Source organism: Scyliorhinus torazame, chromosome 7 (assembly GCF_047496885.1).
Source record: "Scyliorhinus torazame isolate Kashiwa2021f chromosome 7, sScyTor2.1, whole genome shotgun sequence".
Classification (NCBI taxonomy): Eukaryota; Metazoa; Chordata; class Chondrichthyes; order Carcharhiniformes; family Scyliorhinidae; genus Scyliorhinus; species Scyliorhinus torazame.
In genome coordinates this window covers 74,189,047-74,206,984 of record NC_092713.1, presented here as the reverse complement: position 1 = coordinate 74,206,984, position 17,938 = coordinate 74,189,047, and positions in this window count along the sequence as shown.

Sequence of the window (17,938 nt, the reverse complement as noted above, 5' to 3'; positions counted from 1 at the left end):
GCTGCTGGAGAAAGTGAAAATCATTGGGCGGAATTCTCCGTTTCTGAGGCTAAGGGCTGGATTCACCGTTTTTCAGGCCAACTGCCGACAACGGCATGGGAACTGTGGTGTGTTACAAAGCCAAAATTGGCACCGAATCTTCACCGATCCTGCAACCAGTGAGGGGCTAGCAGCCACGCCGAGTAAAACTCCCAGCTCCCACTATATAAACGGCTGAAGAATGGCCGGGTCCGTGGCCGCGCATGTGCACCGTGACGACCTGCAGCAGTCGCGCGTAAAACATGGCGCCGGCCATGCGTGGACTCGACCTGCCAAATAGTGTCTCCCTGGCCAACCCCCACCAGTCCCCCAGCCCTCGCGGAAGCCACCCCGGTCAGCAGCACGGCTCCCGGCCGACTGTGGCGGTGCTGGACACAGTCCGCAGTCGCCACGCCGGGTTCCCAACCACTGAGACCACACGTCCCCCGCGCGGTCGGGAACACGGTCCATCAGGGGAGGGCCTTCAGGTGACGCGCCAACGCCATTCCAACGCCGTGCGCTGCGTGACGCGATGATGCCATTTTGGGCAGGGCGGAGGATAGGAAACCAGTGTCAAACCGGCGCCGCCCCAATTAGGGCGTCAGAAGGGATTCTCCACCCGATCGGCAGGAATCCTGCCCTAAATGTTGACGCCAGCGCAGAATCAGTTGGACTTTTACAACAGAAAAACCAGTTCCACATCTGGACCAATTTCTCTACTGTTGAGGGACTAGCACCAGCCCCACATGGAACACAATCGCAAAAACGGTGCGGGATTCGCCAGGTCCGTGATTGACACTCGGGAGGCTGACAAGCTGCAGCCGCATACATGTTACATTCCCCACATACACTCATCCCAGCCAACAAGATGCCACTGGTTGCTCTGGAGCATGCCCACACAGCTAATGGGTTGGCTGGGGCCAGGAGGGTGCCCTGGGGGGGGACCTATACAACCCATGGCACTAAGTTTAAAGCGGGCTGTTAGCGGTGTGGGCAGCTGCATGGCTGCTTTGTCAACTGCAGCATGGTGTTCCCTGCCTGTCCACCCTGATCCCACAGCCCACCTCCTGGCCATCCCCCACTACTCCTTCTGGCCCTGGCAGAAGCCCCCCCCCAGCCAGCAGCACAACTGCCAGCAAACTATGGCCATGTTGGACATGTTCCGTACGCCCTCTCTCTCCCTCAGCAGCCGCCACGCCGGTTTCATGATTTCGAAAAACTCAAGTGCACCACGCCGTCGGCAACTCAGCCCATCGGAGGCAGAGAATCACGGAGGCTCCGGAGAATACCGGGTCGGGCCCGTTAATGATATGCAAGTGGTATCTACTGTATGTGCATTCCAGAACACATTGACGCCGCTGTCGAGGTGCTGGAGCATTGCGATTTGGCGTCAAATTGGCGCTTGCCACAATTTCAGTGTCGGAACCGATTCTCTGCCCAATTACCTTTCCCGATTTTGGTGTCGGCTAGTGGAGAATCCCGCCGATTATTTATATTTATTGCCGCCTTATTTTCAGGATGGTATATTAAACAACGGGCGGAATTTTCCAAAAAAATGGCAAAGTGTAATTTCCAACGAGAAAATCGGTGCGTTTCCCGTCAGCCATGGACTGATTTGTTCCAGGAGTGAGAGTATAAGAAATAGGGCTTTGTTATTTTACAAACAAACTTTATTAAAACAAAGAAAAGAAAGCAATATTTTAACTTTTAAACTTCACCTCTAACATTAGCAGATTACATGTAATTTCTTAACCTTAGCACACTAGTTCACATTAAACAGCACTTTAACAGAACATACAACTCTCATGCCACTTACACAAGAAGACAAAGGCAATACTTGCATTTACGAAGCAATTTTTCTTCTGTTAGGAACATTCGTTCAGAACCCTTTTTCAAAGCATGCCTCGATGACAACTTTCATGACCTCTCTCAGTGGATTTCCAAAGCCTTCTCCCCTACCTGTTCAAAATAGGATTTTTTCTCTTTCTCTCTCTAAGCTCTGCCCAAACCCTCGAACAAGGTTCTCTGCAGGGGTTTCCATACTCAAACCCATCAGCGTTATCTTGTCTGATTGACCACTCCCGTTTATACAAAAGTACAGAGCCATGCTATGGCATGCAACAAACCTCCCAGTGATGGACGAAAAGGCCATCAGATTTTGTAATGGACTAATAGCTGGTCAGACAGGAGTTTCCCAAAGAACAATGGGGCATCCTGTATATTCCCACGAAAGGGTTTTTAAGTCTGACTGAGACAATGTAACTCAGCCAGGTGTGGGCATATCCCTCTGACTCCATGCTAGCAGTATTTTGCCTCCGTCGGTTTAACCCCTAAATTGGCTGCTGCATCTTAATCTAATTTCTGGACCCAATTTCCTAATATCTCCCATGCGTAACAACCAGATGATCAGTCTGAAGTGAAGGGTTTGTTGTCCAAACCCTTAACCACGCCATGTACGAAAACCATCTGCCTTGCCTTGCAGGAACTGAAGAGCCTGACCCATCAACCAGCAATGTTCCACCATTTACCCTCAAAAGCACCTCAGAGGAGGACATGGATGAAGCATCACAGTTTTCACCTGCACCATCCACCATCACAGAGACACACACCTCGGTGGGTGAATTTAGCAGTCAGGCTACTGGGCCACTTTCTGGTGAGCACCACGTTGCTTCTGATGCACATCAGGTGGAGGCAGGAGCATACCAGGTATTGGACAGTCAGAGGTCTGCTGGATCCCAAGACACAGCTGTGCCCAGCCAGGTGCCATGCCCCTGGGCACATTCATCCTCCAGCTGCTTGAAATGCAAAGGCAGAGCTGGGAATACCAGGAGGGGTTGCCACTGCAAGGTCAAGTGGAGGAGTCCCAAAGCCTCCTGTCGCAGGAGATGTTGCCATGATGCGTGGCACACAGGGCAACACTGCAAGGGTGGCGGCTGCAGTGGCAAGCCGGAGGCAAGACGTCAGACCCATGACTGCTGAACTCCGAAGCATGGCTCAGTCCATGAGGGCCATGGCTGAGGGGTGCAACACCATGGTCCAGACAATGGTGAGTCTCCAGGACTGGCAGTGCCAGATGACACTGAGGCTTCTGGAGCTCACTCCAGCTGCTCCTCTGTCCCATGGACTAACCCGGAGGCCCACAAACACCAGGAGGGAGAAGGAGCACCTCCCCGGGCCTTCCATCTAGGAGAGCCTGGGAATGACCAGCCCTTCTGATTCCCCCCCCCCCCCCCCCCACCCTTCCTGATACTGGTGCAACTTGGGGCAGTGGGCTCAACAGGTTGATGTGGCAACACCAGTACCACTCGAGAATAGGCCGGGGCCCTCCAGGTCCCAGCTCTCCAGAGGATGCCCACCAGGGGCATCTCAGGCAACAGGGTGTGGAAGGCAGCAGGCCATCTCCACTTCTGATGTGCATCCTGGGAATACACCTAGATGGTGTGGGAGGGTACGCAAGGCTAAGGAATTGTAAGGGCACAGAGTGGGCATGGGTGAGGTTAGGCGCAGCTGGCTCTTTATCAAATGTCATAAATGCACATGTTAGCACATTAAAAACTCTTGTTCTTGTTGTCTGTAAAACATCAGACACTTCGACCGGATTATTATTCGGCCATTTTACCCAGGTTCCCTTATTTGCGAGATGAACAAAGGATAAATACAAGTTTACAATTCAACCAAATTTATTATCGCACACAGTAAAACAGTTACCCCCTTTAAATGATCCCAACTACAACAATCCCAAGATTCTTATACTATCTGTGCTGATGAACTCAATCGAGTTCAATTCTCTGAGGCTCGGTTGTCTCAGGCCTCACATGCTGTTTCCTTCTGTCCTCTAGCCCACGGTCGAACCTTCTCTGTTGCATCTGCATTGAATCTTCGCTGGGGAGGGTCCTGGTGGTCGATTATTATTCCCCTCTTCCAGTCTTTCCAGAAAGTTCTCTGGCTCTCAGCCAATGAAGTCTCAGAGCAGGGGTTGCATCACCCAATGATTGCAATTCTGCAGGACACCAAAAACCCACCCCCAGGTATATTGTTCACACATAACTTTACTCCACATATGGTAACGGTGGAATATCTGGGTGCCAGAAAGTCTAGCTTCATCTGGGTAATCCACAACAATCGATCCATTAGAATGGGACCGATTAACTCCTGATGTCCTGTTTACAGGGTAGGCCCAGACTTGTCCCAACTGTCTGTCTCTGCTCAGAGTATTCAAACTTGGCTGTTCGAATTCCCATCAGGCCCGCCTGTGGGCTGGCTGTGGCTGTGATTTAAAATGTCCAATTATACATTAGGCCTAAAATTCAGGCTGTTGTCCATTTTACCACATTTTTCACAGCCTTCTCAATGTTGTTAACCCTCCTACCAGTGGGATATCGCTTCACCACATCTGGGAATAGCTCTTCTCACAGACCCTCAGAGTCAGGCAAATGGTTAGGCCCTTCAAAGTTAAAACAACATAATTCCTGAAAGGTCTTAGGCATTAATCAGTGCACCCTAGACCCTTGCTGCTAATCCCCCTCTAGTGTTGTGCGACAAAGAGATCCAGGGCTGAACCACATTTGCACATGAGCCGGGGAGTCAGCATGCTGGCAGCAGACAGGCAGGAGTCAGACATAAGCAATAGCTGAGATGCATCACAGGGGTTTTCCTCACTGCAAGTCGTCATCACCCTCCTGCCTTTTCTGATCAGCAGGTCAAGGAATCCCCAAGCCCAGCACCCTGCTGACTTAGGTTTACTGGAACTCTCCTGTGGTTGCTAAGGGGTTAGCACAGTCTTTGCGGGGGGGCATTTCTTGTGCTGTCGGAGAACATGGTGTTCCTATAGTGTGAAGCGGGAAGCAATGAGGGCAGCCCTCGTGAACCCTCACCCACCCTGTCATCCACCCTCCGGCTCCTCGCCAGCCTCTTACTCCTCGCCTTTCTCCTCATCCGAGGCGACGTTCCACTCTTCCAGGTCTTCATCAGTAAGGTGGTCACCCTGCTCCTCCTGCTGCTGTGCCAGGTTATATAGGGCACAGCAGACCATCACGATGTGGAAGACCCTCTGGGAACTGTACTGTGGGGTCCCACCGGACATTATCTGTAAGGTATGATTCTGTGAGTGAAAAATGAAAATGGAAATCGCTTATTGTCACAAGTAGGCTTCAAATGAAGTTACTGTGAAAAGCCCCTAGTCGCCACATTCCGGCGCCTGTTCGGGGAGGCTGTTACGGGAATTGAACCGTGCTGCTGGCCTGCCTTGGTCTGCTTTCAAAGCCAGCGATTTAGCCCTGTGCTAAACAGCCCCTGTATGACTATGTCAAGCTGTTGCTTAACTAGCCTGTGAGACAGCTCTCCCAACTTTGACACAAGCCCCCAGATGTTAGTAAGGCCGACTTTGCAGGGTCGGCCGGGCTGGGTTTGCCATTGTCGTTTCTGGATCCTGAATGGCGGGTGGTCCGTCCGGTTTTATTCTTTTTTTTGTGTTTTCACAGCGGTTGAATACAACTGAGTAGCTTGCTAGGCCACTTCAGAGGGCATATAAGAATCAACCACATTGCTGTGGGTGTGGAGTCACACGTAGGCCGGATCAGGTAAGGATGGCAGATTTCTTTCCCTAAAGAACACTAGTGAACCAGGTGGGTTTTTACGACAATTGGTTTCATGGTCATCATTAGACTTTTAATTCCAGATTTGTATTGAGTTAAAATTCCATCACCTGCCGTGGTGAGATTTGAACCCGGGTCCCCAGGTCATTATCATGTGTCTCTGGATTACCAATCCAGTGACAATACCATGCCACTGCCTCCCCTCTTGCTGACCATCTTGAAATTGTGACCCTAGTCACTGATTTACCAAATAGTGGAAACAGAATATCCTTCTTTACCCTGTCAAAATTCTTCATAATTATGAACACCTCAATAACACCTCAATAAGGTCACCTCTTAATCTCTCTGCTCCAAGGAGAACAAGTCCAATTTCACCAATCTTTCCTTGTATCTAAAATTTCTCATTCCTGGTATCATTTTAGTAAATCTCCTCTGCACTCTCTTGGGCTTTAACATCCTTCCTTAAACAAGGTACCCAGAACTGAACACGATACTCCAAATGTGGTCTGACCAATGAGGTGTAGCATCAGTTCCTTGCTTTTATACTCTATGCCTTTATTTATAACCCAAGATCCTCTAAGCCAGGGTTTTTCAAACTCAGGGTCGCGACCCGCAGGTGGGTCGCGGGTGGGTGTCGGGAGAGTCGTGGAGTGATCGGTTGTGGCGTTCCCGATCGCGGGAAGAAGTTCCCAATTGCTGCGACCGGCTTTTAAGAATGCAGGCCACGGGCAGCCCCCGATTGGTTGCGGTGTTTGAGGGGGCGGGCGGCGCGAGGCTGGACTGTGTGCTGGTCACTGCGCGCAGAGCGGTGGTGGGGTGGGAGAATGGGCTGACGGGCATCCACATGGACACAATGCTAACAGTGATGGCTCCAGCTTGGAGCTCCGCTCTGGTGCTCGCCCTTTGCCGCTGCTCGGCTCGTCCCCCATCACCGATCGGCAGTATGCAACCTGCGGCTACTTGGTCAATCCGGTCAACGGCCAGCACAACGTCCATTTGCACTCACACAACGGTAAGTACTGGTCGGGAAGTGGTCTGTGACTGGGGTGGATGCAGTGAGAGGAAGCCAGGCCAGGTTTGTCAGAATACCGATTAAACGAGACCAGTCAATAGGGCTGGCATATGTGAACACGGGAAGAAACCTACACAGTTATCACTTTGTGTCGACACTCTCTGGAAACCAGGAAGTAAGTGCTTTTGGTGAGAATGGAGCAGGAGGTAACTTGGATGTTTGGATCGTGCGATGCAGTGGATCCAGTAAGAAATAGTGTGACATTGTGTGTGTTTGATTGTACTTTTTTCTAGAATTGGTTACATTTCTAAAGAAATGGGAATATATTTAAAACAAAGTTTGTGTGTAAATGTAGGAATGCACATGCTCAACTGAAGTTGTTTTAATTTTTAGCAGTAAAAAGTCATAAATTTAGAAAAATTAGGTATTAGAAATAAAGATTAAAAGTTTTTTTTAAAATACCAGCTGCGGCCAGCCTTTAAATATGAACGATGAGTCTTTCTGCAAGAGGCAGCGGCAGAGAGAAGGTCACGCGCCCGGCATGTGCAAAATCATAGAGGTGAGATTCCTCCAATTTGTAGCTGCCAGCAAACAAGCAACAGGACTGTGTAAAGAACTGAAGAAGGGTCATTTTGTAATAAGGTAGAGAGGGCCAGAGATACAAACAGACCAGGATCTCACAACTGAATCTGCTGGAGAGAGCTTCACAGGAGAGTCCAAAGCAGGTCAAGGCAGTGCTGGTGTGAGCTGCATGCCAAGCTCCAGGGCCTCTGGTGAATAAACAATTAAGAAGAAACTGAAATCGGGAAGAAAGCAATATAAAGACAATTTCTTGAGGTATGGCTTTAATTGTGCCAATGTAAATCAGGATGCAAAGCCCATGTATGTTATATGCTGGGAAGTACTGACACATAGGACGGGATTCTCCTGCAATCGGCGGGATGGTCCGACACCGGCGCCAAGAACGGTGCGAACCACTCCGCCCTCGGGCTACCCAGAAGTTGCGGAATCCTCTGCACTTCCGGGGGCTAGGCCGGCGCCAGAGGGGTTGGCGCCGCGCCAATCGGCGCAGAAGGGCCGGCGTGTTCTGGCACATGCGCAGAACCGCCGCCGTGTTCTGACGCATGCGCAGGGGGTTTCTTCTCCACGCCGGCCATGGCGGAGTCCTACAGAGGCCGGCACAAAAGGAAGGAGTGCCCCCACGGCCAGGCCCGCCTGCAGATCGGTGGGCCCCGATCGCGGGCCCCCGGCCACCGTGGGGGACCCCCCTGGGGCCGGATCCCCCCGCACCCCCCCAAGGACCGCACCAGCTGGCCTACCAGCCAGGTCCCGCCGTGTCCATGTCCATTTCACGCCGGCGGGACTGGTTGAAAACGGACGACCGCCTGGCCCATCGGGGCCCGGAGAATTGCCGGGGGGCCACTGCCAATGGCCCCTGACCAACGCGGCGTGATCCCCGCCCCCATCCGAAAACCGGCACCAGAGAATACGGCAGCTGGCGTTGGAGCGACGGGGTGGGATTCACGCCGCCCCCCAGGGATTCTCAGACACGGCAGGGCTCAGAGAATTCCGCCCATGAAGTTTAAAACCCTCAAATCTTCAAAGGCATTTGAAGACTAAGTATGGCAAGTTCGAGGACAAACCGCTTGATTTCTTTCAAAACATGCAGCAAGAACTTAAATCGTCAGCTGAAGTCCTCAGCAGAAATGTAACATTGACTGACGAAGCAAGAGAGATCATGAGGACCAAGCAGGCCCACCTGCCGCATGAAAGGTAAGCAATAATGGTGTGTTGCGAAGGTCGGTCGCTAACGTCAGCCGGTTGGTAAAAGTGGGTCCCGGGAAAAAAAGTTTGAAAAACACTGCTAGAAACCTCCTTAACAACTGTTTTAACTTGCCTGGCCACCTTCAGAGAATTATGGCCTTGAACCCCGGGACCCTCTGCTCCTGTACTCCCCTCAAAGTTGTACTATTGAGCCTATATTTATGGAACTTTCAAAAATAACTAATCAAAGAGTGGTCACAAAGAGTAGTCTTAAAAGGAGTACAGCTTGAATAAGGTGTAAAAGTTGGGAATTTCTCCAGGAAGTATTGGCTGAGTATATCTCAAAGTGAAATTTAGTCCAGCATATTAAATTCTATTTGGAACTTGAAAAACAGCAAAGGAAACTGTAAGCTGGTTAGTAGAAACTGCCTGTCAGAGGCAGTTAGCTATCAACCAGCTGTAAGTGATTGCCTGAATAAGCACTAATTGTGGGCAGGAAACTGAATCATCATTGGTAACGGGTGTGGCTCAAAAAAGGTGGGGGAAAAACAATGTTTATTGCTAGCGTTGTGCGTGCATTGTTCTCGTGCTTTACTCCATTGCATCATTACGAGCAACAGAGTAGGGAGTTGTCAGGAGGAAAGGTGCTTATTAAACAGTTTACTAAGAGGCAGCAGTAATGATGCAAGTTGAAGTGCTTCACGCTGCCCGTTGCTTGTGGTTTGTAAAATTGGCAAATTTTGTTTCGACTGGTACCCAGGAAGACACATTTTTCTTCACCTTGCTGGTCACTATCTAAACTTGGCCAAGAAAAGCTCTGCACACACCACCACTGTAGGATCTCTTATTTTCTAATAAGAGACGTGGTCCGGTGGTAGTTTGAGATTGAGTTTATTACAAAACTTGGTTAGTGCACTTTCAAACACAAACAAGGAAACAAAAGCCAAGCAGGGTTCGCACTGTTGCTTCACAGCTCCGGGGTCGCAGGTTCGATTCCCGGCTTGGGTCACTGTCTGTGCAAAATCTGCATATCTTCCCTGTGTCTGCGTGGGTTTCTTCCGAGTGCTCCAGATTCCTTCCATGGTCCAAAAATTTGATTCTCCAACAGTTACAATATTTTCAAAACTTGGTTTTAATATTTCCCCACAACCACCCTTCCAAATGCATTTTAAAATCATTTGTAGACCCCTGCCCTTATTGTGAAGATACTGTGGAATACTGGACTGGCATCAGATCACCCATTTGTTACCTTGGCTTTCTTCAAGAGAGCAGTTATCAAACTACTAGATAAACAAAATAACAATAACATTTGAAGACTGCAGCGTATGTCATGTGGCTGAAACTCCAGGGTCAAATCAGTGCTGACAACCCTAGTTCCATACTATTAAGTAAATACATAAAATCAACAGGGTTATTGAAAGTATTTTGCCACAAGAACAAAACGTTTATCTGGCAGGCTGGGCACAACGGAATGATGTCATTGGATTTCTGTGCATGTGCGGACTAGCGTGCATGTACAGATGGGTATCGGTGGCCATCTTGCTCAGCCACCTTGGGTTGTCAAAAGACACAGTGGTATAAAAATCAATAGTGGATGAGATTCTCTGGCCTCCCCGCGGTGTTTTTCCCAGCATGGGATGCGGCCTGATGTTGGCCAGAGTTGGGATCTTCTGGTCCTGCCGCTGTCAATGGGATTTCCCATTGAATCCGCCCTATGCCACCGGGAAACCCGCGGGCGTGCACCATCCGCGAGACCGGAAAATCGTATCGGCATGAAGCTGGAAGATCTTGTCCAGTATCTACTGATGCACAATGTGGTTGCAAATGGATCAGACAATGTGAAAGTTGCCCTAGAGATTTGGTGCAAAGAGGAGGGAGGTATTGTTTAATGCCACCAATATTTGAAGTGGCTTATGAAAACTTGAGGCAGTAAGTAATTTGAACTATTATCTAGTTTCAATGCAAGTTGATTTGCAGAAAAAGTAAAAAAAAGCTTACAAACTAAAAAGTTGATATAAAAATTCAGAGTTGTTGGGAATCCTTGATCCGACACTTACCTGTGATTCTCTCCATTCCAGAAGCATTTCCTTCCATTATGTACCTTAGTTTAGCACAAAATGATTGTCTTTTACAGCATCTCTACAGTCAGGTACTTATCCAGAGAAAAAGTCATAACTGACTTCTCATTGACAGCCAGCTCAGGTTAGCAAAAACTTAGATATTTACAGAACATTTCATGAACTCGGGACATTCAAAAGTACATCAGCCATTAGAAAGGCCAGGATACATAACATAAAAAGGCACAGCAGCTAATTTTCACACAGAAAAATGTCACAAACAGTAAAGTCAATCTGACTTTAGTGATGTTGGTTGAGGAAAAGGCTTTGGTTCAGACAAAGCGGCAACTTCTCTGCTCTTCTTTGAATTGTACCCACCTGGGCCTCACCCGTGGACCAACGTCAGTCGGAGGCACTCAATGCCATAAATAACCGCTTGCAGAAGGCCTCCCATAACGATGATGGCTATTTGAAGTGGCAGAGTCTGATGAGAATAGTTGAGTCAGGAGAGTGTGTGACATCGTATTTTGTCATTGCAAGAGATGCAAACTCATGATGTTAGACAACAGATATGCATGGAAGTATATCTGCCTTCATTGCTATAATGCAGATGGAGAAGGAAGTGATGGAGATTGGTTGGTTGGAAACAGGCTAGCCCCACCCAGGGGGCAAGGTTGGTGTGAAGTTCAAAGAGAGTGAAAAGAGTGAAGTTTGTGGATGCCAATCCTTCTCACTCATGTTTGCAGCAGTGCTCTGTGGCTCTTGATGACCACCTGATGCTACGGAGGAAGAAGTGGGTGGGCACAGATATTCTTAACAGCACTCTTGTATCTCCTGCCTGAGGGCATTGGAGCCACCTGGGACCTCAAAAAGCCACCATCTAAGGAGGCATCATCACATCAGTCCAGCGCACCCTCCATCAGTCTCAGTGGACATTGTTGCACATTGAGAATGGTTGGCACCAACTAGTGAGCATGGCACAGATAAACCAAAGCAGATAACGGAATCTGTGACGGCTGATGTCAATCTGTATTGGAAGATTAAAGACAGGCCCAGTAATGTTCAGCTTCATGCAGACAGTGAGCCTCAGGGTTCATCTGCAAAGCAATTGATACTAAAACAGTAAGGTGCAGTGTGTGGACATCTGGAAGATTTCCCAGAGTTTGGTCACTGCTGCATGCAGACAATAGAGGAATCCATTATTGTCATTATTGACGCCATGTCTTGGCGTATGAGCAAATTGCCCCCTACATTCAGAGAACAGCAGCCATCATGGAGAACCACACATAGCAGACCACTGAGCGCATGCAAGGGATGTGCACCAGCCTACATAGTATAGTCTGATCTTTGACCAGTGTGGAGCGTTGGCTGTCAAGTAGGCCAAGATGCATGAATCTAAAATGTTCCTGGCATTCGTGATGGTCCTTCGGTCCCTTAGACAGTGATTAATGCTGCATCCAATCCCAATGGCAGAGGCTGTCCATGGAGATGCAGGTGGCAGGACTCCACAGCCTAGAGTTCTATCTGCTGAAGACATTTTGTGCAGCATAATTGCAAGGCCAGCAGCCTGCCTTTAGATTACCTCCAGCCACCATGAGAGCACAAACTAAAAGAAATTGGTATCAGTAGAGAAATGCTGTTCAGAAAATTGATGGGATTGAAGACCAATAAATCCCCAGGACCTGATAATCTACATCCCAGATTACTTAATAATAATAATCTTTGTCAATAATAATAATCTTTATTGTCACAAGTAGGCGTACATTAATACCGCATTGAAGTTACTGTGAAAAGCCCCTAATGAAGTGACCCTAGAAATAATGGATGCATTGCTGATCATCTTCCAAGATTCTATAATGTGGAGATGCCGGTGTTGGACTGGGGTGAGCACAGTAAGAAGTCTTACAACACCAGATTATAGTCCAACAGGTTTGTTTCAAATCACTAGCTTTCGGAGCACTGCTCCTTCCTCAGGTGAATGAAGAGGTGGGTTCCAGAAACATATATATAGACAAAGTCAAATACGCAAGACGATACTTTGAATGAGAGCATTTGCAAGTAATTAAGTCTTTACAGATCCAGAGAGAGGGGTAATCCCAGGTTAAAGAGGTGTGAATTGTCTCAAGGCAGGACAGTTGGTAGGATTTCACAAGCCCAGGCCAGATGATGGGGCTGAATGTAATGCGACATGAATCCAAGGTCCCGGTTGAGGCCGTACTCATGTGTGCGGAACTTGGCTATAAATTTCTGCTCGGCGATAAATTTCTGCTCGGCGATTCTGCATTGTCGCGCGTCCTGAAGGCTGCCTTGAAGAACGCTTACCCAAAGATCAGAGGCTGAATGCCCTTGGCTGCTGAAGTGTTTCCTGACTGGAAGGGAACATTCTTCCCTGGCAATTGTCACGCAATCTCCGTTCATTCGTTGTCGCAGCGTCTAGATGGTGTCGCCAATGTACCACACTTCGGGACATCCTTTCCTGCAGCGTATGAGGTAGGCAACATTGGCCGAGTCGCATGGGTACGTACTGCATCCCTGGTGGGTGGTGTTCTCAGGTGAAATGGTGGTACCCATGTCAATGATCTGGCACGTCTTGCAGAGATTGCCATGGCAGGGTTGTGTGGTGTTGTGGTCGCTGTTCTGAAGGCTGGGTAGTTTGCTGCAAATAATAGTTTGTTTGAGGTTGCGCGGTTGTTTGAAGGCAAGTAGTGGGGGTGTGGGGATGACCTTGTCACCAATGGGGCAATGGGCGGAACTCCTGGCACAGGAGCACCTAAAGCTGAGGGAGTCCATCAAAGAGGACCTCATGGAGACCGTGTATGCAGCCATAGCAATTGCTTTGGCCCCCTTCAAAGAGGCCCCGGAAGAGACAGAAACCAATGGAGAGACTGTGTGGGAACTGGAGGGAACTGCAATCGACCAGGGTGACCGGATCAGCGCACTAGAGACGGAGGTGGAAAGGTTAGTGTTGGCCCAGGATGCACTCAAAGGGAAGGTCGAGGCCCTGTAGAACAGATCCCAGCACCAGAATCTGAGGATTGTTGGTCTGCCTGAGGGTACGGAGGGCAGGAACCCAACAGACTATGTAATGCGGCTGCTGGGGAAATTGGTCAGTGGGGGGAAGCTTCCCCAAACCCCCAGAAGTGGACAGATCCCACAGATCGCTCAGGAAAACGCTCAAATCAGGAGAACCACCAAGGGCGACCATTGCAAAGCTCCACCGATACCAGGACAAGGAGAGGATCCTAAATTGGGCGAGGAGCATGAGGTTCTGTAAATGGGAGGGCCACGCGATCCATATATGCCAGGACATTGGGGCGACCTGACCAAATTTCAGGCTGAGTTCACCGGGCCAAGGCAGCCTTATTTAAGAAGAAAGTTCAGTTCGGAATGCTTTGCACGGCAAAACTGTGGTAACCCATAATAACAGGAAGTTCTACTTCAACACGTCGGGTGAGGCGGAGGAATTCATCAGGAAAAACAGGAAGTCAGCAATAATGGACACAAAGGGACACGAAGATGTTACTTGTCTTTTCATGCCAGGCTTATCTCTACGTATATGTCCACTGGAATGACCACCAACGCACCCCGGAGGGGAGGGGGGGGAAAGAGGAACAAAATGGGCCAAAGATAGGAGGAACTGTTCCCAGGAGGAGAGCCACTGGATGAGCGAGTATGCGAGCATGCAGAGGTAAGAGGAGAGGGAGGGCCACGGTGCAGCTCCCGAGAGGGAGGGAGCACCTGGCAGAAGGGGGATGGGTAAACTACCAGGGTGGGGAGAAGGGGGGTGGTAGAGAGCAAGTGGGGGGTAGTGCAGGGGGAGGGAGATAGATGGGCGGAGGAGAGTAGGATGCTGGTTTCAACAGGTCACACGTGGGGACGGCCAGAACAAATAACACAGCGGCGGCCATCTTGGGTGGCCCCTGGACAAAGTGAAACCCCGGACTGCTGGGGCACATCACGTGTCTGACCCCACAGAAGGAGGGGGATAGAAGTCCCTCCCCCACCCCCATCAGGATGGTCACCTGGAACGCAGGGGACTTAACAGCCAAGTGAAGAGATTGAGTCTTCGCCCATCTGAAAAGCCTGAAGGCCAACATAGTCTTCCTCCAAGAGACACACCTGTGGGAGAAGGATCGGCTGAGGATTAGAAAGGGGTGAGGGTGGGGCAGGGTGCCCATATTGTTCAATAAGAGAATGAACCTTACAGCAACAAAGACGGTGACAGACACAGGAGGATGGTATTTAATTAGCGGTGTCCTGGAAGGGGCACCAGTGGTATTTGTGAATGTGTACGCCCCCAACTAGGATGATGCAGACTTTATAAAAAAGACCATGGCAGAAATCCCCGACCTAAACTCCCACTGACTCATCATGAGGGGGGACTTTAACTGTGTACAGGACCCATGGACGGACAAATCCTGCCCCAAATCAACGAGGCAGTCAGCCATGGTGAGAGAGCTGAACACCTTTATGGAGCAGATGGGAGGAGCTGGACCCATGGAGGTTCACACACCCATGGGAGGAGCTCTCCTTCTCCCAAGTCCCGCAAGGTATACTCCCGCATTGATTTCTTCACAGAAGGGAAATTGGTGCTTCCAGATATATTAAGGGCGGAATATTCCACAATTATAATCTCCGACTATGCTCCGCATGGCGTGGATGTGAGGTTGGAAACAGGCCAGACCCAACGTCCCCCCATGGAGGCTGCACCTAACCCTCCTCGCCAACAAGGCCTTCTGTGAGAAAATATCACAAGCTATCAAGGGATATGTAAACTGCAACCAGAACAGGGAAGTCTCACCCTCCACCTTCTGATTTGAAACAAACCTGTTAGACTGTAACCTGGTGTTGGAAAACTTCTTACTGCACATTCTGGGAAGCGCTGAAGGCGGTAATAAGTGGAGAAATAATCACAGAAAGGCGCTTACGGGCAGAAAGGAGAGGGCTGAAAGAAGAGGACAGAAAGGAGAGTTGGTCGACTCCATACTGGATGTGGATTGATGATACTCCATGGCCCCTACTGTGAAACGACTGGCGATGAGGGGAAAATTACAAATGGAATTTGATCTGCCCTCCATTGGGAAAGCAGTGCACCAACTCCGCCAGACACGGGGGACCTTTTGTTTCTTTTTTTTAAATTTAAGAGTACCCAATTATTTTTTCCAATTCAGGGGCAATTTAGCGTGGCCAATTCACCTACCCTGCACATCTTTTTGGGTGTGGGGGTGAAACCCAAGCAGACATGGAGAGAATGTGCAAACTCCACCTGGACAACGACCCGGGGCTGGGCTAGAATCCGGGTCCATGGCGCTGTGAGGCAGCAGTGCTAACCACTGTGCCACCATGCCGCCCCTTCGGGGGACCTTTTGTGAGCACGGAGACGAGGCCAGCTGCCTGCTGATAAAGCAAAAGCCACAAAGGAAATAGCTCAGGTGAAAGATGAAAACAGAATTCTAGTCACGACATTAGACAGGGTCAAAGAGGTCTTTGTGACCTACTACCAGGATCTGTACACCTCCGAACACCTGGACGGGGACTCGAAGATGAGACAGTTTCTCGACAGACTGGACATTCCAGTCATGAGGGAGGAAAGAAAACAGGGACTGAAAGCACCACTAGCACTGGGGGAGATCATGTAAAGTATCAACTCCATGCAGTCAGGGAAGGCACCAGATCTGGACAGATTCCCAGTGGACTTATAAAAATAAATTCACGCAGCACTGGCCCTGCACCTGAGGGAGATGTTCAATGACTCGCTATCAAGAGGGACGCTGGCCCTAACAGTCCTCTAACAGAGAGAATGGAAGTATCTTCTGGAGGTACTAGAACGGTTTAGGTTTGGGCCAGGATTCACCTCATGGTGATAGCACTCCCATGATATTTCCTGCTGCACCGAGGCACAAGTCAGGATGCCTCTTATCCTACTGCTATCTGCCCTGGCAATCGAGTCACTGGCCATTGCCCTTAGATTGGCGAAGGGGTGGCGAGGCATCCAGAGATGAGACAGAGAGCACAGAGAGCTCTGGGCAGATAACCTGATCCTCTACGTCTCAGCATGGGAGGAATAATAAAACTCCTAAGGGAGTTTGGAGCCTTCTTGGGCTACAAACTCAATCTGAATAAGAGCAAAATATTCCCTGTAAATCCGCTCAGGGGAGGGGGACAACACTATGGGCTAGTGGCAATGTCTGCCATGGCCCCCATCTGCAGAAACCGTAAATTTGCCCCAGCAACGTTAAACGCCTCCTTCAAAAGTTGGAGACAGGACAAGGGGACACTGCTAGCAGGGGACCTATACGTGGACGATAGGATGGCGACTTTGGGGGCACTGACAGACAAACTACAGCTCCAAAAAGGGAATGAGTTACGATACATGCAACTAAGGAACTTCCACCACAAAGAGACAACAACGTTCCCCGACAAGCAGGACATTTCCTGCTGGACAGATTTCTGACCGCGGGCGAACTAGGGGACGGTAACTGCGCCGACATGTACGGACCACTACTGGAGGAAACAAGGTCACCATTGGACGAGACAAGGGAACAAAGGGAGATAGGGGGAGAACTAGACATGGAAATAGGGGGAGGACTCTGGATCAAAGCATTGGACAGGGCAAACTTCATCTTCTCATGTGCAGGGCTGAGCCTAGTGCAGCTAAAGGTAATACACAGGGCACACTTGAACAGAACACACAAGGGGGTTCTTCCCCGAGGTGGGGGACAAATGCAACCGGTGCCAGGGAGGCCCAGCCAACCGTGCCAACATTTTCTGGTCCTCTCCCAGAGACCGCCTTTTTCGAGCCCATGTCCAAGGTTGTGGGGTGAGGGTGAAGCCGTGCCCAAAAGTGGCGGTCTTCAGGGTATCAGAGCAGCCAGAGTTCTTTACGGGGAGATGGGCAAATGCCCTAGCCTTTGCCTCCCTGATCGTCCGCTGGAGAATCCTGCTCAGCTAGGGATCAGCAGCATCACCTGAGGCCGGGGACTGGCAGTCCAACCTGGCAGAATTCCTCAAATTGGAAAACATAAAATTCAGCATCATAGGAGCGGAAAAGGGCTTCCAAAATACCTGGAAGCAATTCACCAACCTGTTTGAGGACCTGTTCATAGCCAGCAACCAATAAGGGAAAGGGGGAGGGGGGGACGGAAACGGACAACGAATCATCATAGAATTTACAGTGCAGGAGGCCATTCGGCCCATCGAGTCTGCACCAGCTCTTGGAAAGAGCACCCTACTTAAGCCCACACCTCCACCCTATCCCCGTCACCCAGTAACCCAACCTAACCTTTTTGGACACAAAGGGAAATTTAGCATGGCCAATCCACCTAACCTGCACATCGTTGGACTGTGAAGGAAAAGTAGAGAGAGGAGGGAGGGGGAGCAGGCGGGGGGGAGGGGGAGGGGGGGGGAGGGTTGTGGAGGGGAAAGGATCAGAGAAAGAGGAGGGGAGTAAACAACCCAGAACACAGGGGAAACAGGGCTGAAGGACCAAAAGG